The sequence below is a fragment of the Callospermophilus lateralis genome, chromosome 5 (genome assembly GCF_048772815.1).
Source record: "Callospermophilus lateralis isolate mCalLat2 chromosome 5, mCalLat2.hap1, whole genome shotgun sequence".
Classification (NCBI taxonomy): domain Eukaryota; kingdom Metazoa; phylum Chordata; class Mammalia; order Rodentia; family Sciuridae; genus Callospermophilus; species Callospermophilus lateralis.
In genome coordinates, this window is record NC_135309.1 from 10,031,710 (window position 1) to 10,043,503 (window position 11,794).

The following is an 11,794-nucleotide window of genomic DNA, read 5'->3' on the forward strand; positions in this document are numbered from 1 at the left end:
ATAATTTTATTAACATAAAATGTCCTGTCTCATTTGAGGTACTCAGGGTGTGTGTTTGTGTCTTCAACTGATTGTTTCTATTGTTTCAGTGGAGTGACCCTGTAAGTTAAACAGAGCCTAGAGAGACATCCACAGTTAAATCACGTTTGTCTTACTATCAAAAAAGATACTGCCTTAAGATACAGAAAGTATAAGAAAAACAGGCAGCATTCTATCAAGTCAAAGGTCTTTGTAGTTAGGTACAAAAATATTTACGTATTTTAAATGCAAAAAAAAGTGCAAACTCTAATCAAGTGGTATGCCCATATGAGCATGGGGCTTTGGGGGGGAGCTGTTCAGGCTCCTATCAGGGGTGATAAGAATTAAGTAAAATATAACTTGACTCCAAAGTACATTGGCATTATAGCACTTCCTTGTTTAATTTTTGAAATCCATGCGGTAGAGAGATTCTGAACTTAGGAATCTATACCTAGTCAAACTGTCAATAAAGAGTGAGGGCAATGTAGGTCAGGAGAAGGTTGAGGAAATTTATCATGTGCAGATTGTCCCTGTATATGTTCAAATCAAATGTTTAAGAATACGTTCAACCAAAACAAAAGGGACTAAAGTTTACATCTGATGCTTAAGGAATCAATCCTTGGCCCTGTCAGAGATGTCTGTTTTATCTCAGCAAACAAAGATGGAAATCCCAAAAATTATATGGAAAGAGATCCCTATATTATTTGGAATAAAACATTCACTAGCCAGGCATAGTAGTGCTAGTAGGTAATCTCAGCAACTTGGGAGACTGATTGCAAGTTCAATGCCAGTATGCAACTCAACGAGATCCTGTCTCACAGTAAAAACTAAAATAGGGCTAGTGATATAGCTTAGTGGTAAAACACCCAGTTCAATCCCCAATACCACAAATAATTAAATAAGTAAAAGAAGTCAAGTAAACATCTTTTAACCATGGAAGGACTTAGAACAAGCAGAGAAATATTTTAAAACAATCAAACGAATAGTAATACTAAGTTGCGTTTTAGAATTATATTTTTTATGTTTAAGAGAATTGTACCGGGGCTGGGGATGTGGCTCAAGAGGTAGCGCGCTTGCCTGGCATGCGTGTGGCCCGGGTTCGATCCTCAGCACCACATACAAACAAAGATGTTGTGTCCACCGATAACTAAAAAATAAATATTAAAAATTTAAAAAAAAAGAGAATTGTACCTATTAAACAGTTACAGGTCAACTTTTTGATTCTACAATAATGTGTAATTGAGTATTAATTTGTGATTTTAATTTGAAAGTGTGCATTTATAGATCCACCCATGTAAAAAAGAGAATGTATAAGTGTTTTGAAATATGTATAGACTGAAGAATCACTATGCTTTTTATAATAATTATTAAATTTATAAGACTTAAAAAACCAAAATTGTCATTCAGACTTTAATAGGAACCTAAACATATTAATAGACACAATTCAAAATACTTAAAATTTGTTAGTAAAGTTTATATATTGAACTGAATATTAATCAAAGATCTCATTAAAAGTGATCACTAAATTTTATTGGATTTATAAATAGGATATCACAATGTTGAACTAGAAAGCTTAAATAACTGGTTTTTATTATTCACTTTAATTGACTTAAGTTTTAAAATCAAGTACTATCTGAAAAAGCATATGATTTTGGCTTTGTCTTAATCTGTGGGAAGAAGATTCTTTTTATTAATGAACAGTTTAACCCATTCATATTTACTATGGCAACAGATATACTTGATCTTATCTTTTTAAAATATGTGTTATCATTGATTTTTTATGTAGATATCTTCATTTTAATAAAAAAGGTGCATTTTCCAAAGTATGTCTCTCAGAACACTTCATGAAATTCTTCTACAGAACAAAATATACTTGAGAAAAATGCATACAATACTGAACTCTTAGTGAATATATGAAATCCATAAAATTGAAAACTAATGACAACAGAAGCCAGTAACTCCCGCTAAAGCCCTTTGACCAACCCTCCACCACCTGTATTCCACCACTAGCCTTGGAATATTAACATTGAATTTAGAAAGTTTATGTGTGACTTGCAGAAATGGGGCACAAGAGGAAACTTCTCAACTCTTGTAGTGAGGGTTAGTGGAGAGCCTTGGAAGCTAATAAATCAAGAATTCATAAAAACATAGTATATTATTTTATGTAGAATTATAGGGATAATCTCCGCGGCTTTGAAATGCACCAGAAAATAAGTTGGGCTATGGATGGATAGAGGGACAAAAAGATGAATGAATATAGCAATATATTAATTATAGATCCAGGTGATGTGTATTTGCATGTTCACTTATATAAGCCTTTCATCTTTTAAGATTAAAATTCTTAAAAATGAAATATTGACACAAATGTGGTTGAGAATGATCATCAAAAGAGACTGCTAGTGTTCACCACCATCCATACTATCCTCTGCTTGACACACTGCAGACACTTTCCAGTAACTTGGCGTCCTGGTGGGGCTGTGTGACTGAGCTTGGCCTGTGGAATGTGGGTGGAACTGGCATGCACCACTTCCAGGCCCGACCCTTAAAGCCTCCAAGCATTCTCACTCTCCTGAATTCAGGCAGATGGATGGCAATCTAGGAGCCATATGATGAAGATGAAGATGAACATCTAATAATCATCAATAATTCCTCTAAAGGCACCAACTCACAGCAGACTGCGACAGGAGGGATAAATAAACTTTTACTGTCTAAACTGGCTATTTAGGGGATTCATCTGTAACTACAGTTATCATTACCTATAATACAGAGTGCAACCTGAGGAAGTATTACTTTTATATATCATTTGTATTTATCTTTTAAATGCATACATATAAATTTACAACAAGTAAGCAGACTGTCAACTAGTATCAGGACGAGGGAAAGACTTCTAAGCTCATTTTCTAAGAGATCTTTAGCATACTGGGCACCTTTGCTTGAATACAAACAGTAAAAACTGCAAAACAGACCCCTTCCTCTGGGTTTATACAATCGCAGCTGGGCCCACTCACCCCTTTACCCAGATGTCTTTGAGTAGTGTGCAAACTGCACAACCATGTTCAACAGCCCTCTCTGACAAAATAAGAACTGAAAACCTGATTGGAAACAAAAGTTGTTAATTGGGACCTTCTAGGAAATAAGAGATGTGGTCTTCAGCATGCTGTTTTGTTTCTAGCTGCCCTTAGACACACATCCTTTCAAGTCACTTGATCAATTTTTCTTACCCATCCTGCAATAACACAATGCATCACAATGTCCCAATTCAGAACATCGCAGATACCACCAAAGATGAACTTTGTTTGCCACCACAGCAAATCCAAGGGCTAGAAAATAAATAGCAGTTAAAAACCTGCCTCCTGCCTGGATACACCCCAAAGTAGGCAAGGAAGAGAAGACCTGGAAGAAATGGTGCCCTCCAGCCCTCTGAATCCTGCTGAAGGAGTCTGAAAGGAGAATTTTACCCCCATTTATTCTTTATTTGTTTATTTTGAGATGGGGGTCTTACTTTGTCACCCAGACTGTTTTCCAACTCCCGCTTCAGCCTCCCAAGTAGCTGGGACTAGAGTTGTGTGCCATACCCTTTAAAAAGATCCTCGTCACCCAAACATCTGAGGTCCTGCAGATTCACAAAATCCCAAAATTATGACTGACTGCTCTCCAAGGACAGATTCTAATCCAATGCACCAATAACTGCCAGTGGGAGGCATCTAATCCTGTTCCAGCCCCCATGGTAAAGCAGAGTGAAAATACATTTATGTTTAACAAAACTTTACTTTCCAGAATCTCACTGATACATTTCATCATAGCAATAAGAAGAGACTAGTTAAGATTACACTCATCCTTTCAGTCAAATATCCAGCATGGAAAGTCCTTACCAAGATTTCCCAATCAAGTGTCTTTAACTTCAACGAATCAGACTCAGTTCCTATTCTGAAATTACATAAACCCCAAAAACTACAAACACAAAAGTGTCATTAGCATAAAAATATCTTGGATTTCTTATTCATCAGAGTGCTTTAAAATGTAAGGTCACAATGTTAACTCAAAGGAAATAATTACAAACAGGGTTTTTTCACATTTCTTGGGCACTAGTGAGAGGTGTTTTGAAAATGTTACAAATCCTTTACCTAATAAGTTATCAACAGGGCTTACCCAGGCTTCTTTGCACAGAAAAATCAATATACTGTTCTTATTTTTGTATATATTGGTTATTCTGCACAGAAAAGTTTGGACAACTATTGTGTAACTAAAGACTTCTATGTAATCTACGCAGTAACCCCACTCCTAAGATTTTTCTTGACAGTGTTTCTGTGTAGTTATTGAAGTTTTCAGTCCTGGCTATTGTACCAGTTCAACATGCCACAGAACCAGGGAGGCACCCACCTTTGCCCAGCCCCAGGAATATGGTCAAAACAAGCAGTTCAAGGACTGAGGCATAAATGACTGAGGCTGAGACACCAAGTTTTTAATCATAGCACTGCTCCCAATTCAAAGGATAAATCATTTGGACAAATCAGTTCACTTCAGAGCCTCAATTTCCTGGCTCAAATTAAAAATTAAAAATCACTCCTTTAAAAAAGATTTAATAGTTATGACTGGTCACCTGCCACCAAAGGACTCCCAACATTAGATCAACTATCTCTTTCCAATCACCTAGGATGCCATTTTTGAGACTAAAATAAAATCCATTTGACTTCATGTGTCAGTACAGAAACGTTCTGTTTCGTTTTTTTTTTTTTTTTTTTTTTTTTTAAACGCAACCCGTGGTTATTAGCATCAAAATCTGTGCGGGAGTCCAGGATGAAGGACCAGAAGATGAAATCTAGAGCCCAGCTGTCTCTACAAAAGCTCACTCCCTTCATTTCCAAGGAAATAAAAATTTGATAAACTGGACAAGTTCTGGCATCCCAGAATAAGGTCAGATTATGTTGGGGGGAGACACAGTCACAATCAAGCCCTTGGTCTGAGTATGAGTAACAAAATCAGCTGACGGGGTCGCCACCTTCCGCGGGACTCCAGAAAAGTGTGTGATATGCAAATGATGCACTGCAAAAACCGGACAATGAGCCAGAAAACCACTGCCAAGTCACACTTTTCGTCGCCCGTGGCCCAGAAAGTCTGCAAGAACTGCCTACACCGCATAGGAGACCAGAAGGTCCAGAGAGGTCACACGGTGACGCCTTCACGAAGACCCTTCCCCGACCCCACTTCTCCGACCGGGCCTGGGAGCTCCTTCCCGCTCCACTCTCAGGAGTCCGGGATGACCCCGGGGCTTTCAGGTACGTGTTTATAGCGAGTGGCATTTCCTGGTCGCGGAACCAGCACAGGTAATTTCACAACCCCATCAGCGCATTCCAAAGGCAAGAATCACATCACGGGAACTTCACCTTTCCACACTCGCCCCCACTCCGCGCAGCGGGTAGCGCTACCGCCGCCCGCCCGGGAGGCGGGTGGGGGAAGGGCGCTCGGCAGGGGAGGGGGCGCGGGGCGACCCCCAGCCAAACCGCACCGACCTGGTTCGGGATCCTCTGGCCGCCCAGAGTGGTTGCCCATGCTCTGCTGACTCGGGTAGCTGCCGGCTGGCCGGCCTCGGACAGGGTGTCCACCGTGTCGCAGAGCGCGCTGGCTCTGGCTGGAGAGGCAGCTGCGTCCACGGGTCCGCTCCAGTCAAAGAAAGGGCCGGGCGCCTTCCAGTTCCCGGCGGCCGCCGGCTGAGCCGCTCCTAGCGCCCGCGGGCCTCGCGCCCGCGGGCGGGCCCGCCCCCTCATCTACATACCACCCGGGCGGGCCCGCCCCCTTATCTACATACCGCCCGCCCTCCTTCGTTCCACGCGGCCCGCCCCCCTCATCTGCATCCCGCCCCACAGAAAGGGCTGGCCCTCCTCGACTCCACGCGGCTCGCTCGGCGCGGCCCGCCCATCTCATCTACATACCCCCGCCCAGTCATCTGCATATCGCTTCCCCGGTGTCCCAAGGGTCCCCTCCCGGTCTTGGAACTGACGCACCGGTTGACCGACTTCTGGCCACCATCCGCCCACAGCGAGAACTGCAGTTGGACAAGGTAGGCTGGAAAAACCCCACTGCGGAGAGGCTAACGCCAAGAGCCACAGAAAAGGCCAAGTACCGCGCATCTGAAATTAGATCTATCAGAACCAGAAAAACCTAGAGTTGGCACAGAGAAGACGCTTCATAAAGATTTTTCCGGATGAGTGAATGAATGAATCGATGAACAAACAACTCTTGAGGAGGTGAAGAAAAAAATAACGCTCACAAAGAACATGCCCACTAGTCAAGAGGAATACTATCACTAGTAATAAAAATGCATGTGGATCATAAATATTTCTTTTTCTATACTATACTGCCACTGTTGGAAATGATTAATTTATGCAAATCACCCTGAGCAGCTCTCATCTTACAATGAAAACACTTGAATCTGCAGTGACAATATTTAGAAGTAAAAAAAAAAAAAAAAAAAATCATTAATGGAATGCTAGTCCTGTCTTCTGCATCTTTGAACATTACAGTCCATTTTCAGTCATTTTTCCTGACTATCAACATATTAGGACATTGCTAATCACTCCCAGCATCTCAAAACTGTATTCACTTAGTTTTCAAAAACTCTCCTAGTTTTTAGTCTGTCTCCCTGGTGGCCTTTTCTCAATCCCCTTTGTTGAACTTGACCTCTAGACTCTGGAGTGCCTTACAGCTCAGCTGCCTGACTTCTCAACTCTCTTGGTCTTTTATTTCCCAATTTGTGGCTTTTTTTTTTTTTAATAGGGGGCTTGAACCCAGGGGTGCTTAACCACTGTGTCCCACCCCCACCCTCACTTTTTAAATTTTGACACAGGGCCTTGCTAAATTGCTGAGGGTCTCACTAAGTTGCTGAGACTGGCCTTGACCTTGTGGTCCTCCTGCCTCAGCCTCCCAAATTGCTGGGATTACAGGCATATGCCACCATGGCTGGCCCAACTTGTGGCTTTTAAATACCATCTAAGTATCACCAGGCTGGTCCCCTCTTCTGAAGTTCAACTACTTTCTCAATGACACTTCTTGATGATTCCACTTAGACATCCAAATAAGCATCTCCAATTTAACCAGAACAAAACTGAACTCTTGGTTTTCTCCCATAGATCTATGCCCCTCATATCTTCTCCATTCCCATAAAAGGAAATTCCATTCTTCCAGTGACTCAGACCATAGTCTTCAATGCCTCTCACATGCCACATCCAGTTCATCAGCAAATCCTGTTAGTATCGATTGTGTATATCATAAATGCCACTATGTTTCAGTACTTCTTACCTCCCCCACTTACTGCCGAGCCACTTACTGTCCAAGCCACTGTCATCTCCTGCCAGGATTACTGCAACTGCCTTCTAACCAGTCTCCCTTCATCCCCTGCTTCTCTATAGTCAATTCTCCACATACTAGAATAGAGTGATGGTTCTAAAACCTAACTCAAATCATATCATGCCTCCAGTTACAATAGTTCTGATGTGCTTCTGTCTCTTGTAAAGGAAAAGTAAAACATCAGTGGCCTCCAAGTCCCAGAATAATTTTCCCTTTTCCTCCTCAATGAACTCACCTTCCCCATCTCACACTGGTTTTGCCGCAGGAGTCTCCCTACCATTCTTCAAATTAACTGAGCATGCTGCCACCTAAGGCCCTTTATACTTGCTATTCCCTCTCCCTGGAACACTCATCGAGATACCTATGTTAAATTGACCATATGATTCATTCTCACCTCCTAGGTCTCTACTCAAAGGCCTCTTCTTATTAGGAGCTTCTCTTAAAACACCACATTAAAAGGTAAAACAGACCTTCGACCCTCCTGTCCTCTTCTTTTCTGATCTCTGTGACCCTTATCACCATCTTGTACAGTAGGTTTCCCTTATCCATGGGGAAAATGTTCCAAGACTCCCTGTGGATGCCTGAAATCACAGATAGTACTGAACTGTTCCTGTACTGTATGTTTTCCTGTGTGTATGTGCCTATGACAAAGTTTAACTTACAAATTCAGGCACCATAAGAGATTAACAAAAATAACTTACTGTAGATTTTAGCAACCTCAGCGTATGATTTTTTTTTCTATCCTTACTAAGTTGCAAAATATTTTTATTTAAAGGAAGCACATTATGGCATCTCTTTTGCACATCCATATTGCCAGCATCACTGGTCTTGTGCTTTGGGATCATTAATAAGTAAATAAGGGGCTGGGGATGTGGCTCGCCTGGCATGTGTGGGGCCCGTGTTCGATCCTCAGCACCACATACAGACAAAGATGTTGTGTCCGCCGAAAACTAAAAAATAAATATTAAAATTCTCTCTCTCTCTCTCTCTCTCTGTCTCTCTAAAAAAAATAAGTAAATAAGGATTACTTGAATAGAAACACTGTGATATGGTGACAGTAGAGCTGATAACCAAGATGGCTACTAAATGAGTAATGACAAGGGATAGATAATGTATACAGTGTTTGGTACACTGGACAAAGGGATGATTCACTTCTCAGAGTGGGACAGCCTGAGATGTCATACTTTTATGGTACACAATTTAAAACTTACAAATTGTATATTTCTGGGATATTCTATATTTTCAGACTGTAGTTGATCATAACTGAAATTGCAAAAAGGAAAACCGAGTATGGGGGCTACTATATACTCTGAGTATACTAATTGTTTACCCTTCCCTGGAATATAAGCTTCATGAGAGCAGGAACTCTGAAGAAATGAACAAATGGATGAAAAAAATGTGTAGAATTCATCACATATAAATCAGTCCTTAGTTAGACATTATTTCTTTCTAGTGAAAGTACCATAAATTGGTTTCTCAAATAAAATTAACTGGAGACAAAAGTGTCGTGTCGCAGTTTTCTTTCTGTAATCTACCAAACCTAACACAGCTCTAAACACAGAAAAGCAAATGGACTAAGGAAAATGTGACACAGGACAAAAGGAGAGCAGAAATGTGTATGAGATCATGTCAACCCCCTCCCTTTAAAAAAATGTGAATAATCAGCCCAGAAAAGATGGCTGACTTCCCCAAATGTTTCCAGAATGATAGGTAAAACCTGAGTTTGTGAACATTGTTAACAACAATATAACTTCAGTTTATAAAATAGTTACATACTTACCATAGATTTTGGAAACTGATGAGTCATTTTATTAATTTATAATGTGTTGAGTCATTAACATGTCTCTTTATAAACACTGGACAAGTAAGACACCAGCCCAACCTGGACACCTATGGCTCTTTCAACTCTCACATCTAAAATATCTGGATAATCCTGTGTATCTTATGTCCTTAACATGGTTCAGATGTTGCCTCTCTCATCTCTTGCTGCATTCGCTTTAAAGTGGGCCTTCATCTCTTACAAGAGTGACTGAATTAACTTCCCAGTGACTGAATTGCTGCTTCCAGTTTTGCTTGTGTTCAAATTGCTTCTCCTTCCCAACTTTTTTTTTTTAAATAGAGAGAGAGAATTTTTTTAATATTTATTTTTTACTTTTCAGCGGACACAACATCTTTGTTCGTATGTGGTGCTGAGGATCGAACCCGGGCCGCACGAATGCCAGGCGAGCGCACTACCACTTGAGCCACATCCCCAGCCCCCTTCCCAACTTTTTAAAAATAACAGTTCTGACCATATCAATCCTCAGTTTAAAAGCTCCCTGTGACTCCCTTCTACCTTTAAGACAAAGTCCCTGGTTCTTAAGCATGGTAAACAAGGTCCTTCAAAATCTTGGACCCCATCTTCATACCTATTATTCTAGCCTCATCTTTCAAAAGTGCTATATGTCCTTCTACTTTATATTCCAGCAACATTAAACCAGTTGTAGTTCCCAAAATACACCCTACTGTCATAGGCCTCTAAACATTTATATCTGCTATCTCTCTGTTTTGATTACCATCTCATAACTTGGCTGCCTGGCAAATGCCTAGTCATCTTCTATGAATTGGATTGTGCTCTCTTACTTCCGCCTCCCAATTCATCAGTGAAGCTCTAACCTCCAAAGTGATGGAATTTGGAGATAGGGTCTTTAAGAGATAATTAAGTTTAAATGAGGTCATAAGGGTGGGACAATCTGATAGGATTGGTGGCTTTAAAAGAATATCTCTCTAGCCTTAGGCATGGTGTCACAGGCCTGTAATCCCAGCTACTAGGGAAACTGAGGCAGGAGGATCTCAAATTTACAGCCAGCCTCAGAAGCTTAGAAAGACCTTGTCTCAAAATAAGAAGGGCTATGGGATGTAGCTTAGTGATAAAGCACCCCTGGGTTCTGTCCCCTGTATGATGTGTGATGATGTATGTCTGTGTCCCTCTCTCTCTCCCCCTTCTTCTTGCTTTCTCTCTCTGATAAAGTGAGGATACAGTGAGAAGGTAACCTTGTAAAAGCCAAAGAGAGAGCCTTCACCATAAACTGACCATGCTATCTGCATCGTGATCTCAGACTTCAGTCTCTAGAACTTTAAGAAATAAGGTCTTGTTTAAGCCACTCAGATGATGTAGCTGCCCAAGCAAACTATGGCATCACCTCCTCTGATTAGCCTGCCCATCGCAGGCAGAATTAAGATCCTTCTCCTTCCTGATACTTCTCCATTTTGCAAATGCTTGAATTTCCCCATGTAACTACACCATTTGAATCATTCTTCTTAGGAGACTATTAACTCTCTGAATGGCAGCAATGCTGTCTTGTTCCTCTTTTCCTCCCTAATACCTAACATAAAGTAATTCTTTTAATATTTATTTACCTTACAGTATGGCGAAAACATCAATTTCTCAAATAAAAAAAAAACTGACATGAATATTTGAATTGTTAGAGGAACCTTTGCTATCTACAGAAATTGTTATACAATGAGAAAACAAAGACATCAAGTCTATCCAGATTTAATCTATAACTTTAACATAATTCAAATCAATCATGAACTTGATGTGTTTATTACTAGGTTCACCTGGAAGAATAAAGGGATTGGGAAATCCAAGAAAATTTGGAAAAGAAAGAATAAAGATGAAACCTACTTTATTAGAATTTCAAAAGCCAAAAAATTACATAGTAAGGTGATTACAATAAAATGGAAATTAAAATATAGGTTTAAAAGAATTTAATATAAAGTGGCACTTAAAGCTAAAATTAAGCAAAACCCCTATCTCACTCCTTATGACTAAATTCCAATTCAATACTACTTTAATGGGAAAATGTGAAAATGAGAGTCATAGAAGAATATTTATTAAAAAAATATAAAATTTCATCTAAAATGTACAAAAGTTGGGCTGGGGATGTGGCTTAAGCGGTAGCACACTTGCCTGGCATGCATGTGGCCCGGGTTCGATCCTCAGCACCACATACAAACAAAGATGTCGTGTCCGCCAAAAACTAAAAAATAAATATTAAAAATTTTCTCTCTCTCTCTCTCTCTCTCTTAAAAAATTAAAATGTACAAAAGTCTTTATTGTTCAGTTTTTCATTTTGAACATTTTCAAATTAATATATAAGTGTCACAATTATAATACAAAGATCACTATTATATGCCCATCACCTACATCTACCAATTGTAAACATTCTACCACATTTGCTTTTTATTTCTATCACCCCCCCCTCCCAATAATTGGGGGAAACTGAGGGTAATGTCGAGGGGGTATATGGAAAATTTTTATACTTTCCACTCAGTTTCCTATAATCTAAAAAAAAATCCATTAATTTAAACAAATCACAATCAAATAATAGCCTGGAGCTTTAATTAACACTATAAAACACTCTGTGGATGACCTATCTATGAGATATCC